The 19,626-nt window shown below is 42.9% G+C and overlaps 1 protein-coding gene across 7 annotated transcripts in view; it reads right to left on the minus strand.

Moving 5' to 3' along the window:
- The window catches only part of LOC134360317 (inward rectifier potassium channel 16-like), a 206,922-nt gene that overhangs the window by 18,889 nt on the left and 168,407 nt on the right, over positions 1–19,626 (minus strand). Inside the window, exon 3 of one of the 7 annotated variants that reach the window (XR_010021318.1) lies at positions 11,821–11,883. The exons of the other annotated variants lie outside the window; for them this stretch is intronic. The gene's annotated coding sequence lies outside the window, so the exon portion shown is untranslated. Of the gene's footprint in view, positions 1–11,820; positions 11,884–19,626 lie in introns of those variants that run through there. 7 annotated transcript variants of the gene reach the window in all.

A 19,626-nucleotide genomic window follows, 5' to 3' on the forward strand; every position in this document is an offset into this window, starting at 1 on the left:
GAAGACATTGAAGCAGACCTGAACATTTCAATAACTGCATATTACTGGGTTCTGTTTCAAAAGTGCACTGGTTATGATCGTGATGGACTCATTGACACTATTTGTGTCAATGAAGTTGTATAAGGTATTGCTGAGGCTTAATTTGGAGTATTCTGTGCCATTTTGGTCACCTACCTACAGGAAAGATGTCAATAGGTTGAAAGAGTACCAAGAAGGTTTACAAGGATGTTGCCAGGACTGGAGGACTTGAGTTATAAAGAAAGATTGAATAGGTTAGAACTTTATTCCCAAGAACATAGAAGATCGAGAGGAGATTTGATAGAAAAATACAAAATTATCAGCAGTGTATATAGGGTAAATGCAGGCAGGCTTTTTCCACTGAGGTTGAGGGGGACTACAACCAGAGTTAATGGTTTAAGGGTGAAAGGTGAAATGTTTAAAGGGGAACAAAAGGGGAAACTTATTCCCTCAAAGGGCCGTGAGATTGTGAAATGAGCTGCCAGCGCAAGTGTTGGATGCAACTTCAATTTCAATGCTCAAGAGGAGTTTGGATAGGTACATGGAGGGCTATGAACCAGGTGCAGATCAATGGGACTAGGCAGTTTAAATGGTTGGGCAAGGACTGGAAGGGCCTGTTTCTGTGCTTTGGTTTTCCTATGGCTCTGAGTCTCACCCTCTCTCTTTCTTGGCAGTTCCTCAGGAGATGCAGATGCTGGGGTAACACACAATCTGCTCGAGAAACTCAATACGCTAAGGAGCATGTGTTCGGGGAAAAGGAATGGTCGAGGTTTGAGTTTGAATCCGGGCATGAGGACTAAGGGACTTAAGTTCAAAGACTGAGGTGCAGTAACCTTGGTTCTGGAGTGGAAGTGAAGGACATTGATCATAAATACAAGAGATTCTGCAAATGCTGGAAATCTAGGGTAACATACATGAAGTGCTGGAGGAACCCAGCAGGTCAGGCTGCACCTAAGGACAGGAATAAACAGACAACATTTTGGGCTGAGACTTTTCACTAGGATTTGGCTGATTGTTGACTGCTTCTCCCTCTCTTTAGACGCTGCCCAACCTGTGGTGTTCTTCCAGCATTTTGTGTGCGAAACAGGTTCAACCTTTAGGCAGGCTCCACTCCCACTGGAAGCTCATTGAAGGGGAGGTGAAAAATAGTGTGGTGAACAAGACTGAGGAAAACCACTCCACATTGGGATTTAGTCTTCAATTGACCTGTTAATATGAACCAGCCTTTCCATACCACATTGACATAGAGTTTTGTCCAGCTCTATTCTGGCTCTAGCAGTGCCTTATTTTAAAATTCTAACACTTTCTTCTGCTTTCCCTCTATCTGTGTTATCTACAATATTTCTATTTTCATCAGTTCTTCACTTTGCCCATTTCCATCTCTAATAGTACTATCATTGGTGCTCATGCCTTAACCTTCATCATTACTCTGCCCTTCATTTTTACTACCCCTTCAAGTAGATAGTCAGTTCTCAGCACATTGGATAAGCCTTAAACCATCCGTCCCAATTCCAATAAAATCATGTTAATTGAATATCTAATGTCTATAAATACGAGATTCCGCAGATGCTTGAACTCCAAAGTAACACTCACAAATTACTGGAGGAACTCAGCAGGCCAGGCAACATCTATAGAGAGGAACAGGCAGTTCTGAGCTGCGATGAAGGATCTCGGCCTGAAATGTCGACTGTTAATTCCACTCCGTAGATGCTGCCTGACCTGCTGCATTCCTCCAGCATTTTGTGTGTGTCGGTCTGAGGTCAAATGTCAAACAAGAGAAAAATCTGTAGATGCTGAAGATCCAAGGGTTTTGACCTGAAACGTTCAACTGTACTCTTTTCCTAGCTGCTGCCTGGCCTGCTGAGTTCCTCCAGCATTTTGTGTGTGTCAATGTCAGCTTAGTTTGGTCATGTTACTTTACAATAACTTGTCCTATAAAATATTCCACATACTTTAAGATTATCATTGAGCAATACCTGTTCATACTAAAAGTCTCAAATGATTTCCTAAGTTACGTTCTGTGGATTTCATGTGAAAGTGCTGTGGTTCCAGTAGAGAGGTCTTTGGCAGAATGGTCTATTACAAAAGGTTACAATGGCCCCAGGCTTCGGGGAAAAGGAGTTGGCGAATCTGGTTCAACATTGCATCAAATAAAATGATAACTGCTCTCTTTTCCTAAAGATATGCTGACATCACCTTCATAATATTTAATGCTTGCACTGAAGTGAATGTGCCACGGGATGCCAAGGAATGCAAGAGGAGCTTTATTGATCCGAAAAGGACTTTATGATTTATGTGGTCCACACCAACTGTTCAGAATCTAAGGGCAGTGATGGAATGTGAGCACTGGCATGAAGGGGCCCTTATCTTTAACATTCCTTGGTAGAAACAATCTTGTCTGACTACTGAGATGCTGGCATATTTATTTCAAGTGCACGCAACCTGTTAGTAACGATAACTTGTCACGCTGGGGGAAATAATGCTGAAACATAGCGGGACCAGATGGAAAAACATCTTGATCTCAGAACAGAGCCATGATTGTAAATGAAGTACAGTCCAAGACAAAGTGCTCTGCCAGGTATCCAATTTGGACGCTTTAAATTGCTTGGGCTTCATGACGTTGATTTCAACGAATCGCCTTGGCAATTGAGTGGTGGAATTGCGAGAAGACCACGCTGTCTCCCTTTTAGGTTGGATGTTTCTCTTCCTTCTAGGTGTGGAGAGGAGTCAAAATGTTTTAAGTAGGCATCCCATTCCAGTCTGACCTACAAGGATGACAACCCATTAGTTTCTACCCGACTACCTAGACATCTGAGTTATAAGCACCTGCATGCAGTCAATGAGAAAGAGGTTCACATCATGATTTTCCATAACACATAGCTGTGTCATCTGCACATGTGTTCATGCAAGAGCGGATAGTATTCTTTATCTCAAGGTTCTGGCTAGTGTTTTGTAAATTTTGTAAGAGTGAGGTTGCACTGCCCAAACGGCTGTAACGGTGGAGATTGCCTGTTCAAATTGCAGTGTAACTGGCTCATTCTGCTGTTTGTACTCCTGGGACACTGCTCTCGACCTCTTTACCTAACCAGCAGCTCCTGAGTTTTCTTTCTCCTTTCAGTTTCCTCTCAGACGCAACAAAGCCATTTTCATCAACAAAACTTTTGTGGCAGGGAAATTTCCACTCTAACCACTCTGGAAATTTCTAAGCTTTAAAGGAAAAGTCAATCCATTTCTTTTTACACTCCTTTAGGCACTTAATGCCTTGGAAACATTGATTATAAATATATCTTTCATTGAATTCCAACTGTAAGTTCACAACATTCTGTTTAAAATCCTGTCAGCACTGAACCTCTATTCAATCAGCTCTTCATCCATCAATATAACAAGAGGTCCTTCAAGTACATTTATTGGGAAAATACTTATAATACTGCAGAAGGAGGCTATTCAGCAATTCAGGCTTTTGATGGACCCCAGTAGATCAAGGATCAAGTTGATTTGCCATATACATGAAATTTATTGGGAATTTGGTTAGGGTGCGGCATGCAACATGCAGCAATGCTCAACAATTTTAAGGAGTGCAGAATTGTATAAAATATAAAGTTAGATGTTAAAGTACAGATACGGAATAAAATCTGCATAAATACCGGCATGTACTTACAATATAAACAGCTTTATAAAAAAGTGGTTTACAGTGCTTACAAGAGAAAATCGGCAGGTGCTGGAAATCCGAGCAATGCACACAAAATGCTGGAGGAACTCAGCAGGCCAGGCAGCATCTAGGAAAAGAGTATGTCGACGTTTTGGGTTAAAACCCTTCAGTGGGACTGGAGTAAAAAGGTTGAGGGGCAGATTTAAAAGGTGGGGAGGGGAGAGAGAAACACAAGGTGAAAGGTGAAACCTGAAAGGGGAGGGGATGAAGTAAAGAGCTGGGAAGTAAGTTGGTGAAGGAACAGAAGGTCATGGAAGAAATAAAAGGCAGAAGGAGCACCATAGGGAGGCGATGGGCAGGAAGGGAGATAAGGTGAAAGAGGAAATAGGGGATGGGAAATGGTGAAGGTGGGGGGGGGAGGGTGATGGGGGGTATTACCAGAAGTTCGAGACATCGATGTTCATGCCATTATGTTGGAGGCTACCCCAACGGAGAGTAAGATGTTGTTCCTCCAACCTAAGTGTGGCCTCATCACAACAGTGGAGGAGGCCATAAGTGGACATATCGGAATGGGAATGGGAAGTGGAATTAAAATGGGTGGTTTTTTCTGGTGGATGGAGCGTAGGTGCTTGGCGAAGCAGTCTCCCAATCTACATCAGGTCTCACTGATATACAGGAGGCCACACCAGGAGAACCAGACACAGTAAGTGACCCCAACAGACTCACAGGTGGAGTGTCGCCTCACCTGGAAGGACTGCTTCGGGCCCTGAACAGCAGTGAGGGAGGAGGTGTAGGGGCAGGTGTAGCATTTGTTCCACTTGCAAGGATAAATGCCAGGAGGGAGATCAGTGGGGAGGGACGAATGGACAAGAGAGTCATGTAGGGAGTGATCTCTGTGGAAAGCAGAATGTGGGGCGGGGGTGGGGAGGGAAAGTTATGCTTGGTGGTGCTTTGAACAGGCATGATAGACAGGGTTGGATGGGGGTAACTGGAGTGGTTGATCAGATTAGCTACCTGGGGGAAGAAACTTTTAAGATGGCATGTAGTTTTTGTTTTAATAGCCCTACAGTGCTTTCCAGAAGGGAGCTTTTGGATAAGGCAATTTGCAGGGTGGGTAGTTTCTCACTGTTACCATCAGGTAGGAGGTGCAGAAGCCTGAAGGCACACACTCAGCGATTCAGGAACAGCTTCTTCCCCTCTGCCATCTGATTCCTAAGTGGATATTGAACCCATGGACACGACCTCACTTTTTAAAAAATATATAGTATATCTGTTTTTTGCGCGATTTTTAATCTATTCAATTTATGTATACTGTATAAAGTATATCGAATAGGATGTATTTATTTGTTATTACTATCATTATTTTATGTTTTCTTCTATATTATGTATTGCATTGAACTGCTGCTACTGAGTTAACACATTTCATGTCACATGACGGTGATAATAAATTTGATTCCAATCTGCAATGATCTTTCCTGCACACTTCTTTGTCCTGTGATGGGAGACTGCAGCCAATGTTCTTTTCTGCTGAACTGTAGTTTTAGTATATTGTGAGAGGGTGCTGCACCAAACCAGACAGTAATGGCTGATATGAGGATGCTCTCTGTGAAGGCAGTGTAGAATTATGCCAGTATGTTCTGGAGAAGCTGGGATTTTACCAACAGCTGCACAAAGTGCCAATCAGTGCCATTCTCCCGAGTCCTCTTCTCCTGTGTCCCTGCCATTTATTCTCTCCCTTTTTCCCACCAATATTTCTTACCCATTCTTCTGACACCTGCCAACACAAATGAGGCAGTTAACCTAATCTTCTGGTTGGGGAAGGAAACTGGAGCAGCCGGTGGAAAGCCACACAGACATGGGAGCAACTTGCAGACTGCTCTCAGACAACGCCGGAGGACAGGACTAAACACAGGACTCCGGAGCCATGAAGGAGCAGTGCCTCGCACATTTTACCATGCTGCAATACGAGGGACAAAGACTTAATGAAGCAGTAAGGTCGTCTATGTTGAATATATACATTGCCCTGAAGCCATTGGGTTCTCTCTCCAGTTCCTGCATACAAGTTTTCCCAATATAAAAATGTCTGCATGTCAAAGTTCAAAGTTCAAAGTAATTATCATTATTTGTATATATCACCATATACTACCTCGAGGTTTGTTTTCTTGCAGGCATTCATAATAGAACAAATAAATGCTTGTTTGCTTCGTGTGGAGCTGAGTTACTCAGCTGAACTACTGAGCTACCCTGATGGAATCTGACCGTGTGTATCGGATCCAAATTAGGTTTGCCTCAGGTTCAGGTTAGCTTGAATTGAATGACTGGGGACCATGTTAGAAGAGTCCAAGGTAAAGACAGGCTGAGTTGGGATTCTTGGCAAGGATCATCTCTAGTGGGGTAAATGGCAAAAGAAAGAGTTAATCCAGGGATTAGGCTCTATCAGCACATAGGCCACCAGTGGGCTGGGTTTGGATGGGGCTTTAATTTTGCTGCCAAGCAACATCGAATGAGGAGGCATTTCATAAATGAAAGTCTGTAATGACTTTGATTTGCAGTCATAATACAAGAAGGGAATATTGATAGTCAAATCAATATTCAACTTAAAACAATTGGATGTTTTTGTCTGTTATACTCTACAACAAGGATTCCTAACCTGACATCCATGGAGCCCTCAGTTAATGGTAGAAGTTCCTGGCATAAAAAAGGTTGGGAAAACCTTGTTCTACAAGATGTTTCCTAATTACAAATCAATTTTCTAATTCTTGACATAATCCTTATAATATTATAATGATGGTGCCTTGAAAGCCAAAAGCCTGTGAACAAGTAATGTTTCCATAAAATCCCCAGGAATTCCCAGAACAGGAGCAAGGTTGAAAAGGAAAAGCATAGTAATTTGAATATGATTAGATACATTAACAAAATGGTGCGATATGACACTTTGTTTATCATGTCCTCTGTTCTCAGACTGATTTTGTGATGAGACACTGCAGACTGATCATAACGAAGCATAGCTGAGATTTGAACATATTTCAAAGCAACAGCTGTTCATGACATGTGCCAATATTTTTCTATTTAATTAGCCTGCCTCCTTTTTATATTTAGCTTTCTTTTCCTATTTTGCTTCCTTTTGAGTTCCGTCTGCTGTACTGGCCAGGAGGGGACAGGATGACCTTTGTACTCCATGCACAACAGTTCGAGGCATTCCGTGAGGTGAACTAAATGTGGAACGTGAGGCTGCCAACTTTAATTACGTCCCGAGAGATGGTCCAATCCACGGCTATGGATTGTGTAATCGATCCAGGGCAGTCAATCTAATGCAGGGGTTCCCAACCTTTTTTATGCCGTGGACCAATACCATTAAGCAAGGGATCAATGGACCCCAGGTTGGGAACCCCTGCTCTAATAAAACTTATCCGAAGTTATCATGTGCAGGCAGGCAGAACCACAATTAAATTTCATGTGTCATGAGTGAGAGCATTAGACTATCAGCCGACAATGCAACACGTTTCAACTGTACAGCTGGAGCAATGCCAGATGTTCCAAGGAACATCAGAGGAGCAGGAACAGGCGAATACTGATGCCAAGGCACAAGGGAAATTGGGAGGCAATGGATAAAAAAATGGTAAATTCTGAAGTAGGAGAGGTAGAACCTAGAACATGAGCAATACAGCACAGAAGCAGGTCCTTTAGTCCTCAATATCTATGCCGAACACAACGCCAAGTTAAACTAAATCTCTTCTCCATCGAGAATGGCTTATTTCCACTCCAGTTTTGCCGGTTCTATGGCAACTAACGAGGTCAATATGGAAACTGCAGATGCTTAACATGAGGAGGCGGATGGTAGCTGATGGAGTTGGAAGGGGGTGACTGGTGAGACAGTACACCCCTTCCCATCATTTACGTTGGTCACCCTTTGCAGCCCAGTGCGTGGCTTTGAAGTTCTTCATACCGTCCTGAATGCTGCTGCCCTGTTTTGAATGGTTTAGAGATTCCCAGGAGTCAGTGAGGATATAGCATTTCTTCAACGAGGCTCAGAGTTCTTCCATTCTCTATTCATCTGGAGGTCACTTCTCATGACAGCTCAGAAAAGTTTATACATAATACATCCAAATGTGCTGCATTAAAAAAAAGCAGATGAGGCAGTTGGATGAGTTGTCTTGCTTGCTAAACAGTCAGATCTTGTAATCTCATTCTAACCTTCACTGTTGGCATAAGACATTCTGCAGATGCTGCAAATCCTGAGCAACACACGCAAGATGCTAGAGAAACTCACCAGGTCAGGCAGCATCTATAGAGGGAAAGATCAGCTGTTTATTCCCCTCCTTAGTTGCTACCTGACTTGCTGAGTCTTTGTATGTTTTGAATTTGACATTCCCTCCACTCCAGTTGTGCAGGTTCTTAGGAGGCTAATGTGATCCAAGTGAGAAATGCAGGCTCTTAACCTGAGGAAGTGAATGGTGGCTGAAGGAGTTGGAGGTGTGTGATCGGTGAGACAGCATGCCCCTTCCCATCACTTAGGCAGGGCAACGCTTACGGTCCAGTGCATGGCCTTGTGCTTTTCTGTCCCGTCTGGAGTGCAGTTTCCCTGCTTTGAATGGCCATATCTCAGAGATTCCCAGGAGTTAATGAGGATGTTCCACTTCACTGATGAAGCTCAGAGCGCATCCGTCCTCTAGTCACACAGTTGTCACAACTCATAAAAGTGTCAGTCTCTGGAAATTGGTGTTCAGCATGAGAATAACATGGACTGCCTAGTGTTGCGAACAGAGAATAGACTCATAATGGTCGTTTTTGACCTGGGAAAGGACATAGGAGTCACTTATCCTTCTAGTGAATTTGAGGATTCCAATACAGTCAGCCAGCATAATCAAAGACCTCACCCATCCTGGGTACTCTAACTTCTTCCCTTCTCCATCAGGGTAAAGAATCAGAAGCCTGAAAGCAGGTACCAGCAAGCTCAAGGCCAGCTTCTACCCCACTGTTGTAAAACTGTTGAGTGGTTCCTTAGAACGATAAGATGACTTTTGACCGCAAAATTTACCACATTATAATCTTGCACCTTATTGTCGGCCTGCATTGCATTTACACTTTATTCTGTATTTATGTTATTGTTTTTCCTTTTACTACCATAATAAACTGTATAATGAATTGATCTTCAGGAACAGTACATAAGACAAACTTTTCACTGCAGCTCAGTAAATGTGACAATAATAAAATAATTCCCATTCCATTCCAATCTCAAAGTCTATTATGTTGCTTTATAAAGCTGTTAGTGCAGATAGGCTGAACAGCAAAGTAGTTGGGTTTTTACAACACTTTAATAACTTCATTACTAACTATTGAAGATATAGACTAACTATGTAATGCCAGGTAATTTATTTCACTAACAGAGATTAAATTTCTCTACTGTGGAGAAACTCCAGAAACTCAGCCAAAACTATTAGATTAACAGCCCAGTGTCCCATCATATCTCTGCTTGGAAACTGCCCAAGATCTTAGTTAAAGCAAATAGATTTTGAGTTTATTAAACAAAAACAGAGAAGTGGACAAATGCAGAAAGTTGTTCAGTAGGCTTGGTAACGATAAAAGATAAAGATTAGCTTTATATGTCACAGGTACATCGAATGATACAGAGGAACATCTCATTTGCGTCAACAACCAACACAGCCTGAGGATGTTCGGGGGGCAGCCCAAAGTTGTCTCCCTGTTTCCAGCACCAGTGTAGAATGCCCACAACTCACTCACTCTAACCTGTAAATATTTGGAATGTTGGAGGAAACCAGAGCACCTACAGGAAACCCACACAGTCACGGGAAGAATGTACAAACTCCTTAAAGACAATGGTGGGATTGAACCGCAATCGCAGATCATTGGCATGGTAAATTGCTGCACTATTCGCTATGCTACCATGCCACTGGGATACGTGGGGGCTTATAATGTAGCGCAAGTAATGTCAATTTCCCTAAGGTCAATGAAAAAGCCTGTTATGAACTTTGATCGCAAGAATGCAATCGGCTTAATTAGTTCTAAATTTGCACCAAACTAATTTTCTCTATTCACATTACAGCAAGGAATTCAGATGTTTCATACTAGAGGACTTACAATTAAAGCTTGGGGATAAAAGCTCAAAGATGTATGGGGCAAGTGTTTTACACAGGGAGTGGTGGGTGCTTGGAATGGGCTCAGGGGTGGTGGCAGAGACAGATAAGAGAAAGATACTTCAAAAGCTTTTAGATAGCCACGTGGATAAGTAGAGAATGGAGGGATATGCACCATGTGCAGCCAGAAGGGTTTATTTTAATTTGGCATCATTCATTTAATTAGTGCAGCAGAGCATCGTGGGCCAAAAAAAACTGTTTCTATGCTGTACTGTTCTACGTTCAATTTTCAAACTGTGCTCCTTTCACCAATCACCTTTTGCTTGGTTTGGTTTCTGAGAAATGACTGGTTCCCTTCCCAAGAAGACCAATCATAACTAAGAATCAGAGAGATTGGAATCATTCATTGATAAAATCGTGTTTGACTTGGCATGTTTGACTTTCCACAGATTGGGATTAATGATTGTTTATCCCTTTCCCTGCTGAATCTGACAGTCACATTGCCAGATACCATTTGAACTTTCATGAAACCTACTGCTCCTGGGTTCTAGCTGTTGTAGCTATATGATAATTGACTGTAAGACTTTAGTGCATTCGGCCCATTGGATCATGGCTAAACTATTTTCCCTCTCAACCCCATATTTATTATTATTTCTTTTTCCTTCTTTATTTGTACAGTTTGATGTCATTTCAAAATTCAAAGTTCAAAGTAAATTTATTATTCATGCATATATGTCACCATATACAACCCAGAGATTCATTTTTTGCAGAGATACTCAAAAATTCATGATAGAATAATAATTATAATAGAATCAATGAAAGACTGCACCAACTTGGGCTTTGAAGCAGTGTGTAAAAGACAACAGACTGTGCAAATACAAAAAAAAAAATAAGCAATAAATATTGAGAACATGAGATGAGGAGTCCTTGAATGTGAATCCATGGGATATGGGAACTGTGATTACACTTCACGTAGGTGTGCTGAATGGTGGGGAGGGCTTTACCCATGATGGTCTGGGTTGTATCCATTACTCTTTGTTGGATTTTCCATTCAAGGGTATTGGTGTTTCCATACCAAGCTGTGATGCAGCCAATCAATATACTCTCCACCGCACATCTATAGAAGTATGTCAAAGTTATAGATATCATGCCAAATCTTTGCAAATTGCTAAGGAAGTAGAAGCATTGCTGTTGTTTCTTTGTAATTGCACATAGGTGCTGGGCCCAAGGCAAGTCCTCTGAATTGATAATACCGGGGAATTTAAAGATGCTGACCCTTTCCAACTCTGATCCCTCGATGAGAAATGCCCTCTGGTCTTAGATTTAAATAAATGGATGTAAGATTTAAATAAATTCTAAATTTAAATAAAAATACTAAATGGATGGTAGGCTTGCTTGGCAGAACGGGCGAACAATCGTAGTGGCTCATCTGATCAGGGGTTACAAATATGAAGGGTTGTGTCCCGCTGAAGAAGGCGTGTGGAGGAGGCAAAGAGAAAACCAATGTGACCGTTGTGAGTGCAGAAGTAGGATTGGAGCTTTAAGATTAGACACCCTGAGCAACCACTGGGAGGTGGACAAACCAAAGAAGAACTGGAACAAAGAGGTGCAAGGGTACTTAGAACATAAAACATAGCACTGGAAAACCCCTTCGGCTCTCAATGTTGTGTCAAACTAATTAAATTAGTAGTCAAATGTCCAACTAAACTGACCACTTCTGCTGACACAGTCTCCATGTCCTTCCATTTCCCGTGGAGCCACGCATCTATCTAAGAGCCTTTTGAACACTTTCATTCTTTTTGCCTTGCCCCCACCCCAGGCAGCACATTTGATGCACCCGCGACTCTCTGTGTAAAAAATCTTGCCCGCACATCTCCTTTGAACATATCCTCTCTCTCCTTAAATGCATGCATTTTAACCCTGGAATAAGGATACCAGCTATCTACTCAGTCTATACCTCTCACAATCTTACAAACATTTATCAGCTCTTCCCTCAATCCCCACTGCTCCAGAGAAAATAACCCAAGTTTGTCCAACCTCTCATTATAGCACATGCTCTCTAAACTAGGCAGCATCCTGGTAAACCTCTTCTGCACCATCTTCAAAGTCTCCGCATTCTTCCTATAATGGGGCAACCAGAAATTAATGCAATGCTCCTGATAAAGGCTAACTAAAGTTTAATAAAGCTGCGACATAACTTCCCGGCTCGAGCTTAATATCTTAACAAATAAAGATAATTATGCCATATGTCATTTTTAAAACCCTAACAACCTATGTGGTCACTTTCAGGATGCTATGGAATTTGACTCCAATATTCCTCTGCATATCAACACTGTTTAAGGTCTTGTCATTAACTGTGTACACTGTCTTTTTACATTTGATCTCCCAAAAAGCAACACTTCACATTTGGCCAGTCAAACTCCATCTGCTATTTCTCCACCCATATCCACCACCGCTCACAAAACTCCAGTCAGAATAAGTCCCATTGACCACTACCCTCTGCCTTCTATGGTCAAGCCTACTCTGAATCCAAATGACCAATTATCTGTGGACTTTATGCATCTTAACCTTCTGACTGAGCGTTCCATGCGGGACATTATCAAACATTTTAAGAAAATCCATGTGAACAACATCCACAGCGCTATCTTAATCAACCACCTTTGTTACCTCCTTGAAAAACTCAAATCAAGTTCATGAAGTGCGACTTGTCCCACATAAAACCATATTGACCATCCCTAGTTTGGGCATGGTTTTCTAAATACTCATAAATCCTAGACCTAAAAACCCTTACCAGCAACTTCCTTATGAGAGACTCAACAGTCCATAGTTCCCAGGATTATCCCTACTTCCCTCCTTAATTAAAAATTTTAAAAGGATGTTTAACTTAAATTGCCAGATTTGTGGCAATGGAACACGAGAATGTAATTTGTACCAGAGCTTCTATACAAGTAGCAGGTGGAAATGGACAGTGAAGAAATGACATTAAAACATGTGTTGGACACAATCCGACAGTCCTGCTGCTGTCTGTAAGGAGTTTGTACAGTCTCCATTGTATCTGCATAGGTTTCCTTCCTCCCACAGTCCAAAGACATACCAGTGGATAAGTTAATTGGTCATTGTAAGTTGTCCCACGATTAGTCTAGGATTAAATCAGGGGTGGCTGGGCGGGGCAGCCCAAAAGGCCTATTCCACGCTGTACCTCAATAAATAAACAGCACACGGAAGCCACAGAAGCTAAGAATCTATCCACTCAGTAAATAAACACAATTGGGTTTAAGTCATCTTTGTGCTGCTACACAAACAATTTCTAGGTCCTTGGCTTTTGATTCCATTCAGCCATTCATTGAAATTCTCCTTTATGAAAAGCCTGTGACTGATGGTACACCGGCAGTCAACTGCCCCTATTTAAGTTACAAGTCATTGTAGGAATTGGCGTCAGTGGATCTCAGAAAAAGCAAACCGTAGGGACTAAATGTTGGACACGTGGCCAAGTGGTTAAGGCACTGTACTAGCAATCTGAAGGTCATGAGTTCGAGCCCCAGCTGAGGGAACGTATTGTGTCCTTGAGCAAGGCACTTAACCACACATTGCTCTGCGACGACTGGTGCCAAGCTGTATCAGTCTTGCCCTTCCCTTGGACAACATCGGTGTCGTGGAGAGGGGAGACTCGCAGCATGGGCAACTGCGGGTCTTCCATACAACCTTGCCCAGGCCTGCGCCCTGGAGAGTGAAGACTTTCCAGGTGCAGATCCATGGTCTTGCAAGACTAGCGGATGCCTTTATTTATTAGAGATTAAACTCAGAGATCATGAATAAGAAGGAACATGCACAAAATGCTGGAGGAACTCTGCAAATCAGACAGCATCTAGGGAGGGAAATAAACAGTTGATGTTTGGGACAAGACAACTCCCCCCTTCTTGATGAAGGGTTGTTGTGAAGGAAATGAGACAGATTCTTTGGGTCTCAAAGGCAAGGATTCTGGACACACAGTTTTAACAATAAGGAGTTTATTTACAAGGGGAGAAGAGCTTGGGGACAACGCAAGCGGCTACAATATTTGCACAAACGCACTTAGAATAGACGAGCGTGGGAAAAGTCAGGTCGGCAGTACAACACACGGGAAAATGGTGTGGGGACAGAGTACAGGTACATATACAAGCAAGGGCAAAGTAACTACGATACCTGCCACCTCTTGACTATGGGCAGGCACAGCTCTCTGCTACAGGGACAACAATAAATGCTCCCAAAACCCTATTCAATACACAACTCACCAACAGCAGGGTGGTCCCTCGAGGATGGCAAAAAAGAAAGCGAGCTAAGCACATGTAGCACCCTTTATAGGTCAGGGGGCTGGGGGGGTCCAGCCCAGGTTATTCACCGGGGGGCCAACGGCTTGGTGTTAGATGAGTTAATCCAATTAAGCTGGCCAACGGTTAAGTGTGCTTTGATTAGTTGGGAGGGGTGAAATGTTGACCAGCATGTGGTGTGCCTTCTGACCAGGTAGAGGGCAGTACTGAGCCGTGACAGGAATGGCTCTCTGGATACAAGGGTCTCCACTTGAGACAGCAACTGTTTATTTCCCTCCTTAGATGTTGCCTGACCTGATTTAAAGCATCTGCAGAATCTCTTGTGATAATGAGAAAGGAGCAGGTTGTTATCAGGAATGCAATGTAGAGAAAGAGGAAGAACCCATGGAAGATTGAGTTACACATGTCGTTCAAAGAGGCTGAACGAAAAACCATTTCGCCATTTTCTCGGCCAATGGCCATCCATATCCTTCAAGACCCCCGAGGTTGGTGACTTTTCCACCAAAGTATTTTTTTGTGTCTACAAGAGTAGTTCAGTTTTCAATTTTGTTTATGTTGATTTACAGATTCTAACGTGTTAATGCTATTCATCATGCAGTGACAAAATGATGAGGAAGATGTTATGCAATTAAAAGAATTATTTCCTTTTGTATAGCTCATTCCGTGAAATGAATCAGAGTCAGAACCAGGTTTATTATCACTGATATATGTCAAAAACCACTCATAACTCTGACAGTGGAGGGCAAGAAGCTGATCCTAAAACATTGAGTGTGAATTTTCAGGCTCCTGTACTTCTTTCCTAATAGTGGTAATGAGAAGAGGGCATGTCTGGATGGTGAGGGCCCTTAACAATGGATGCCACCTTCTCAAGGTACTTCCTTTAGAAGATGCCAACGATAAAGCCCCACCATCGAAGGCATCTTCTAAAGGAAGGATGCGGTGGAAGTGGGACACAGGGCCTGCAGGACGAATGGCAGTGCCATAACACTGGTGCAGAGACTGTGCTGTTGCTGCTGTCTAAGCTTCTCAAGTTAACCCCCTCCCAGACAATGAGATTTGCTCAAAGTTCAGAAGGTAACTCTGGACATCATAGATGGTTTGCACCCAAATTGAATGTATCAGAACAGCATTGAGAGAGCTCCATGGCAAATCAATGTTTGTTTCACCACAACATTTGGATGTACAGGTGGGGGGGGAGGGGGAGTGATACATAAAGAGTGGTTCACTCTGCTATGAGGAGAAAGAGAACAGATTATAAAACCAACAAACAGGAACAAGACTAATACTGAGAGACAAGTGAAACACAGTTGATTAGAAACATGAAAAGTCTATTTTCTACATCTTTTTATTTTCACCATACCAGAAGGCATCCATTAGTCTTGTCAGACCATGGATCTATGCCTGGAAAGTCTTCACTCTCCAGGGCGCAGGCCTGGGCAAGGTTGTATGGAAGACCAATAGTTGCCCATACTGCACGTCTCCCCTCTCCACGACACCGATGTTGTCCAAGGGAAGGGAATTAGGACCCATACAGCTTGACACCAGTGTCGTGGCAGAGCAATGTGTGATTAAGGGCCTTGCTCAAGGACACAACACGTTCCCTCGGCTGGGACTCAAACTCACGACCTTCAGGTAGCTAGTCCAATGCCTTAACCACTTGGCCACGTGCTCACATGCCAGAAGATACAGCCCTCTTCCACAGCATAGAACAAAGCTTACAGAGATTCCACCAGATTACAAAGACCCAACTTCTTTACAGCCCATAGATACGAATAAACGATGAACAGACTGGCAGTATCACTTGCTACAGGCATTTTCTGCTGTGTGGGAACTCGATTCATGGCCACATTTTTTTGACCTGCAAACTATCCAGGGTATGAATATGTTATTGGAGCACAATCCTATTGTAACCCGGGGTGGACCTGCACGACAGCAAGGCATAGGCCTTTAACACCAGAGCATGAGTGAGCTCTGAGAACAGAGCAGTGTATGGAGACCAATACCAGAGTGACATACAATACCCCAAAGCAGAGCACAATAAGCATGATACACAGCCACACATCAGAGCACAATACAGGTCCTTACACCAGTGCAAGGCAGGAGGAGTGCGGCAGGAAAAAGTAAGACCCCAACAGACAGTTCAGGTCCCTAAACCAGAGAATAATACAAACTCCTAAACCAACAGGAGCTGGGAAAGGTTTGAGTAAATTGGTTTAGGACAGGGGGCAAAACCAAGGGTCCACAAACCCTTGGTTAACGGTAGGGGTCCATAGCATAAAAACGGTTGGGAAATACTTGTTTAGAGTCATAGAGGGGTCGAACCCTACAGCATAGAAACAGGCCCTTCTGCCCATCTAGTCTGTACCAAACTGCTTAGTCCCATTGAGCAGCACCAGGACAATAGTGCTCCATACCCCTTCATCCACGTACTTACATAGATTTCTCATAAATGTCAAAATCAAACCCTCATCCACCACATCCTCTGGCAGCTCATTCCACACTTGTAGCACCCTCTGAGTGAAGATGTTCCTCCTCTTGTTCCCCTTAAACATTTCACTTTTAATCATTACCCTATAACCTCTAGTTCGAGTCTCACCCAACTTCAGTGGAAAAAGCCTGCTTGCATTTACCCTATCTCTACCCTTCATAATTTTTTATTCCCCTATCAAATCTCCTATCATCCTCCTAAGATACAGAGAAGAACGTCTTAACATGTTCAACTTTTCCCTATAATTCAGGTCCTCAAGACCCAGCAACATTGTTGCAAATTTTCTCTGCGCTATGCCAACTTTATTGATGCCTTTCCTGTGTGTAGGTGACCAGAACTGCCCACAATCATCAAAATTAGGCCTCACCAGTGTCTTACACAACTTCAATGTAACATCCCAGCTCTTGCACTCAATACTTTGAATTATATATTTAGTTTTGTCTTGGATAAAACTTCATGTAATTTCTGCAAATTGGAAAATGGGACAGAGAAAAATATTTAATTTCTGGAACAAAATATTAATGAGAAACATTGCTCTTCAAGCACTTAGGTGAAAGTAATCGGCTTGGCAAAATGCCAACGGAGGGTAAGACTCCATTCCAGTCATTTGATCTTCCTCAGGGATGCTTAGTAGCTTCGTAGTTAGCACAATGCTTACTGTATCAGTGACCCAGGTTCAATTCCTGCTGCTGTCTGTAAGGAGTTTGTACGTTCACACCATCAACGGGTGGGTTTCCTCTCGCTGTTCAGCTTTCCCCCCGCAGTCCAAAGATATACCGGTTAGTAGGTTATTTGGTCATTGTAAATTGTCCCATGATGTAGTCAAGGTTAAACTGGGGGCTGCTGGGCGGCATAGCTTGAAGAGACGTAAGGACCTATTCCGAGCTGTGTCTCAATAAATAAATAAATAGATAAACAAGTAAATAAATAAATAAATAAATAAAACTGCCCTAGGTTATCATTTAAGCCCAACCTGAAAGACAAATCAGCCCCCACTGTGTGATTGAGAATTCCCTAAGACATCCACTGGATTGGAGTATCTGAATGTGCTGCGAATTATAAACCACAGCTTGCATTAAGCAAAGGTCTAAGTGTTTGTCTTCAATTAGAGGAGATAATAATATAAATACCATAAGTAGCTGAAAATTAAAATGTGATCTGATTTCCCAAGGGCTTACATCTCTGCTGTAAATCTACCAGCTTTCAGATTCATCCTCTGAGAGCAGTGCTCTCAGATTTACTACAACACACTTCAAGTGTAGTCAATATTTATATAACAACAAATCTATGAACAAAGGATAATGGAGCAGGACATTATCACATGGTGCAGTGTTTTTAAAACACTAAGTGGTGGCTTTGGAACAGAATATAATTGCTAGATAATAATGACACTAATATGCAGATACAATTTAGCAGGGTGATTATATCTTGATCTTCCATGATAACTGCCTATCACCTCACAATGGGTTCCCTCCTCCTTCCCTTTCTCCTATGGTCCACTCTCCTCTCGTATCAGATCCCTTCCTCTCCAGCTCTTTACCTTTCCCACCCACCTGGCCTCACCTATCACCATCAAGCTTTCCTCCTTCCCTTCCTCCCACCCTTTTATTCTGGTGTCTTCGCACTTCCTTTCTAGACCGAAACATCGCCAGTTTTTTCATTTCCATCGATGCTGCCTGACCTGCTGAGTTACCGCAGCATTTTGTGAGTGTTGCCTTGGATCTCCAGCCTCTGCAGAATCTCTTGTGTTTATGATTTGCTCCTCCAAATACATGATGCTTTTTATGAAGGCTATGACATCAGTCAATTAATAACTCATAATTCATGCTCTGCTGTACTACCAACTTCTGTAGAAATGGCACAGGTCACAAATCCAGGTATAGACCTTGATCAGGTGTAGGTTGATTCCAAGATTAGTTAAAGCTCTTTCCCTCTCTCGCTGATTGTCAGGATGTCTGCCAGTGCTGTTAGATCTGGAACACACTGACAGTCCCAGTGCCTCAACCTCGTGAGTACGGTCTTCAGAGGCAGCCTTGTCCTGGGTGCTGACCTCCCAGAGCCGACGTGGGCTGCCCACTCCTCGGACCTATCTACTGCTCCGAAGCGAAACCGCCTCAACTTGTTCCATTATTTGACATAGCGGTCTCCATTGAGTTTAGCCATGCCAGGAGCTCCAGCCATGTCTGACGATTTGCATTTAATGCCCGTGTTTCCTGGGGACTCTGCAATAAATTGTAACTGTGGCAAAAGCCCGATGATCTGTGCTACTTCCGTGACTAGTGCATTTAGTTCATACAGGTAAAAGGTCAGCTATCATATTACTGTGACAGAATTGCATGAGAGGGCAAATAGCTTCCTCTTGCTTCAATTACTTCTTCTATTTCAAATAACTCATCATGCCACCACATTGAACTGTCCCGTATGCCCCAATGCCGGTTTCAAGCATAGAAGGTTTCCAGGCATACACCTTTCCTGAAGTATTTTACCAAATACCAGGACTTAAACGATCTCTCTCCACGCCTTCAGAAATCGGTGAAGGTGGAGTCGGAGAACAGCATCTTCACTGAACTCAGCATTTCCCTTTGCAGGCGATGAGGATGTGCAGGAAAAGAAGCAGCCAAATTGGTGCACAGCAGGACTGACTGGTTTAATGGTTTGAGGCATGCTGACTGATAGATATGTACTGGCCAGAACACTGGAGATAACTCGTTGGACGACCCAGGAGGTCAGGAAGGGCAGAGTTTGCTTACGTGCATGGTTTGGCAAAGTTAAGAACAAAGCGCTTTTGGATATTAAGGACATGTAGACAGGCACCACCTACGTTTGTACATCGGGTTGTAAGATACTACAGCAGAGTTGGGAGTACTTTTGCCAAGCACTTTTAGTGGCTAAATGCATGTGTGAGCTACTGTGCAATGCCTACACGTGCAATAGTGTTTGTACTTTGTGTGTTTTGTATATGTATAAGTGTGCGTGGGCACACATGTGCACACACTGTTGTTAGTGTTCAGTTCCCCAGCTAGAGGACTCTGCATTGTCTGTGGAGAGTACTTATATTTTCCAAAGCCC

The sequence above is a fragment of the Mobula hypostoma genome, chromosome 22, assembly GCF_963921235.1.
Source record: "Mobula hypostoma chromosome 22, sMobHyp1.1, whole genome shotgun sequence".
NCBI classification, from domain to species: domain Eukaryota; kingdom Metazoa; phylum Chordata; class Chondrichthyes; order Myliobatiformes; family Myliobatidae; genus Mobula; species Mobula hypostoma.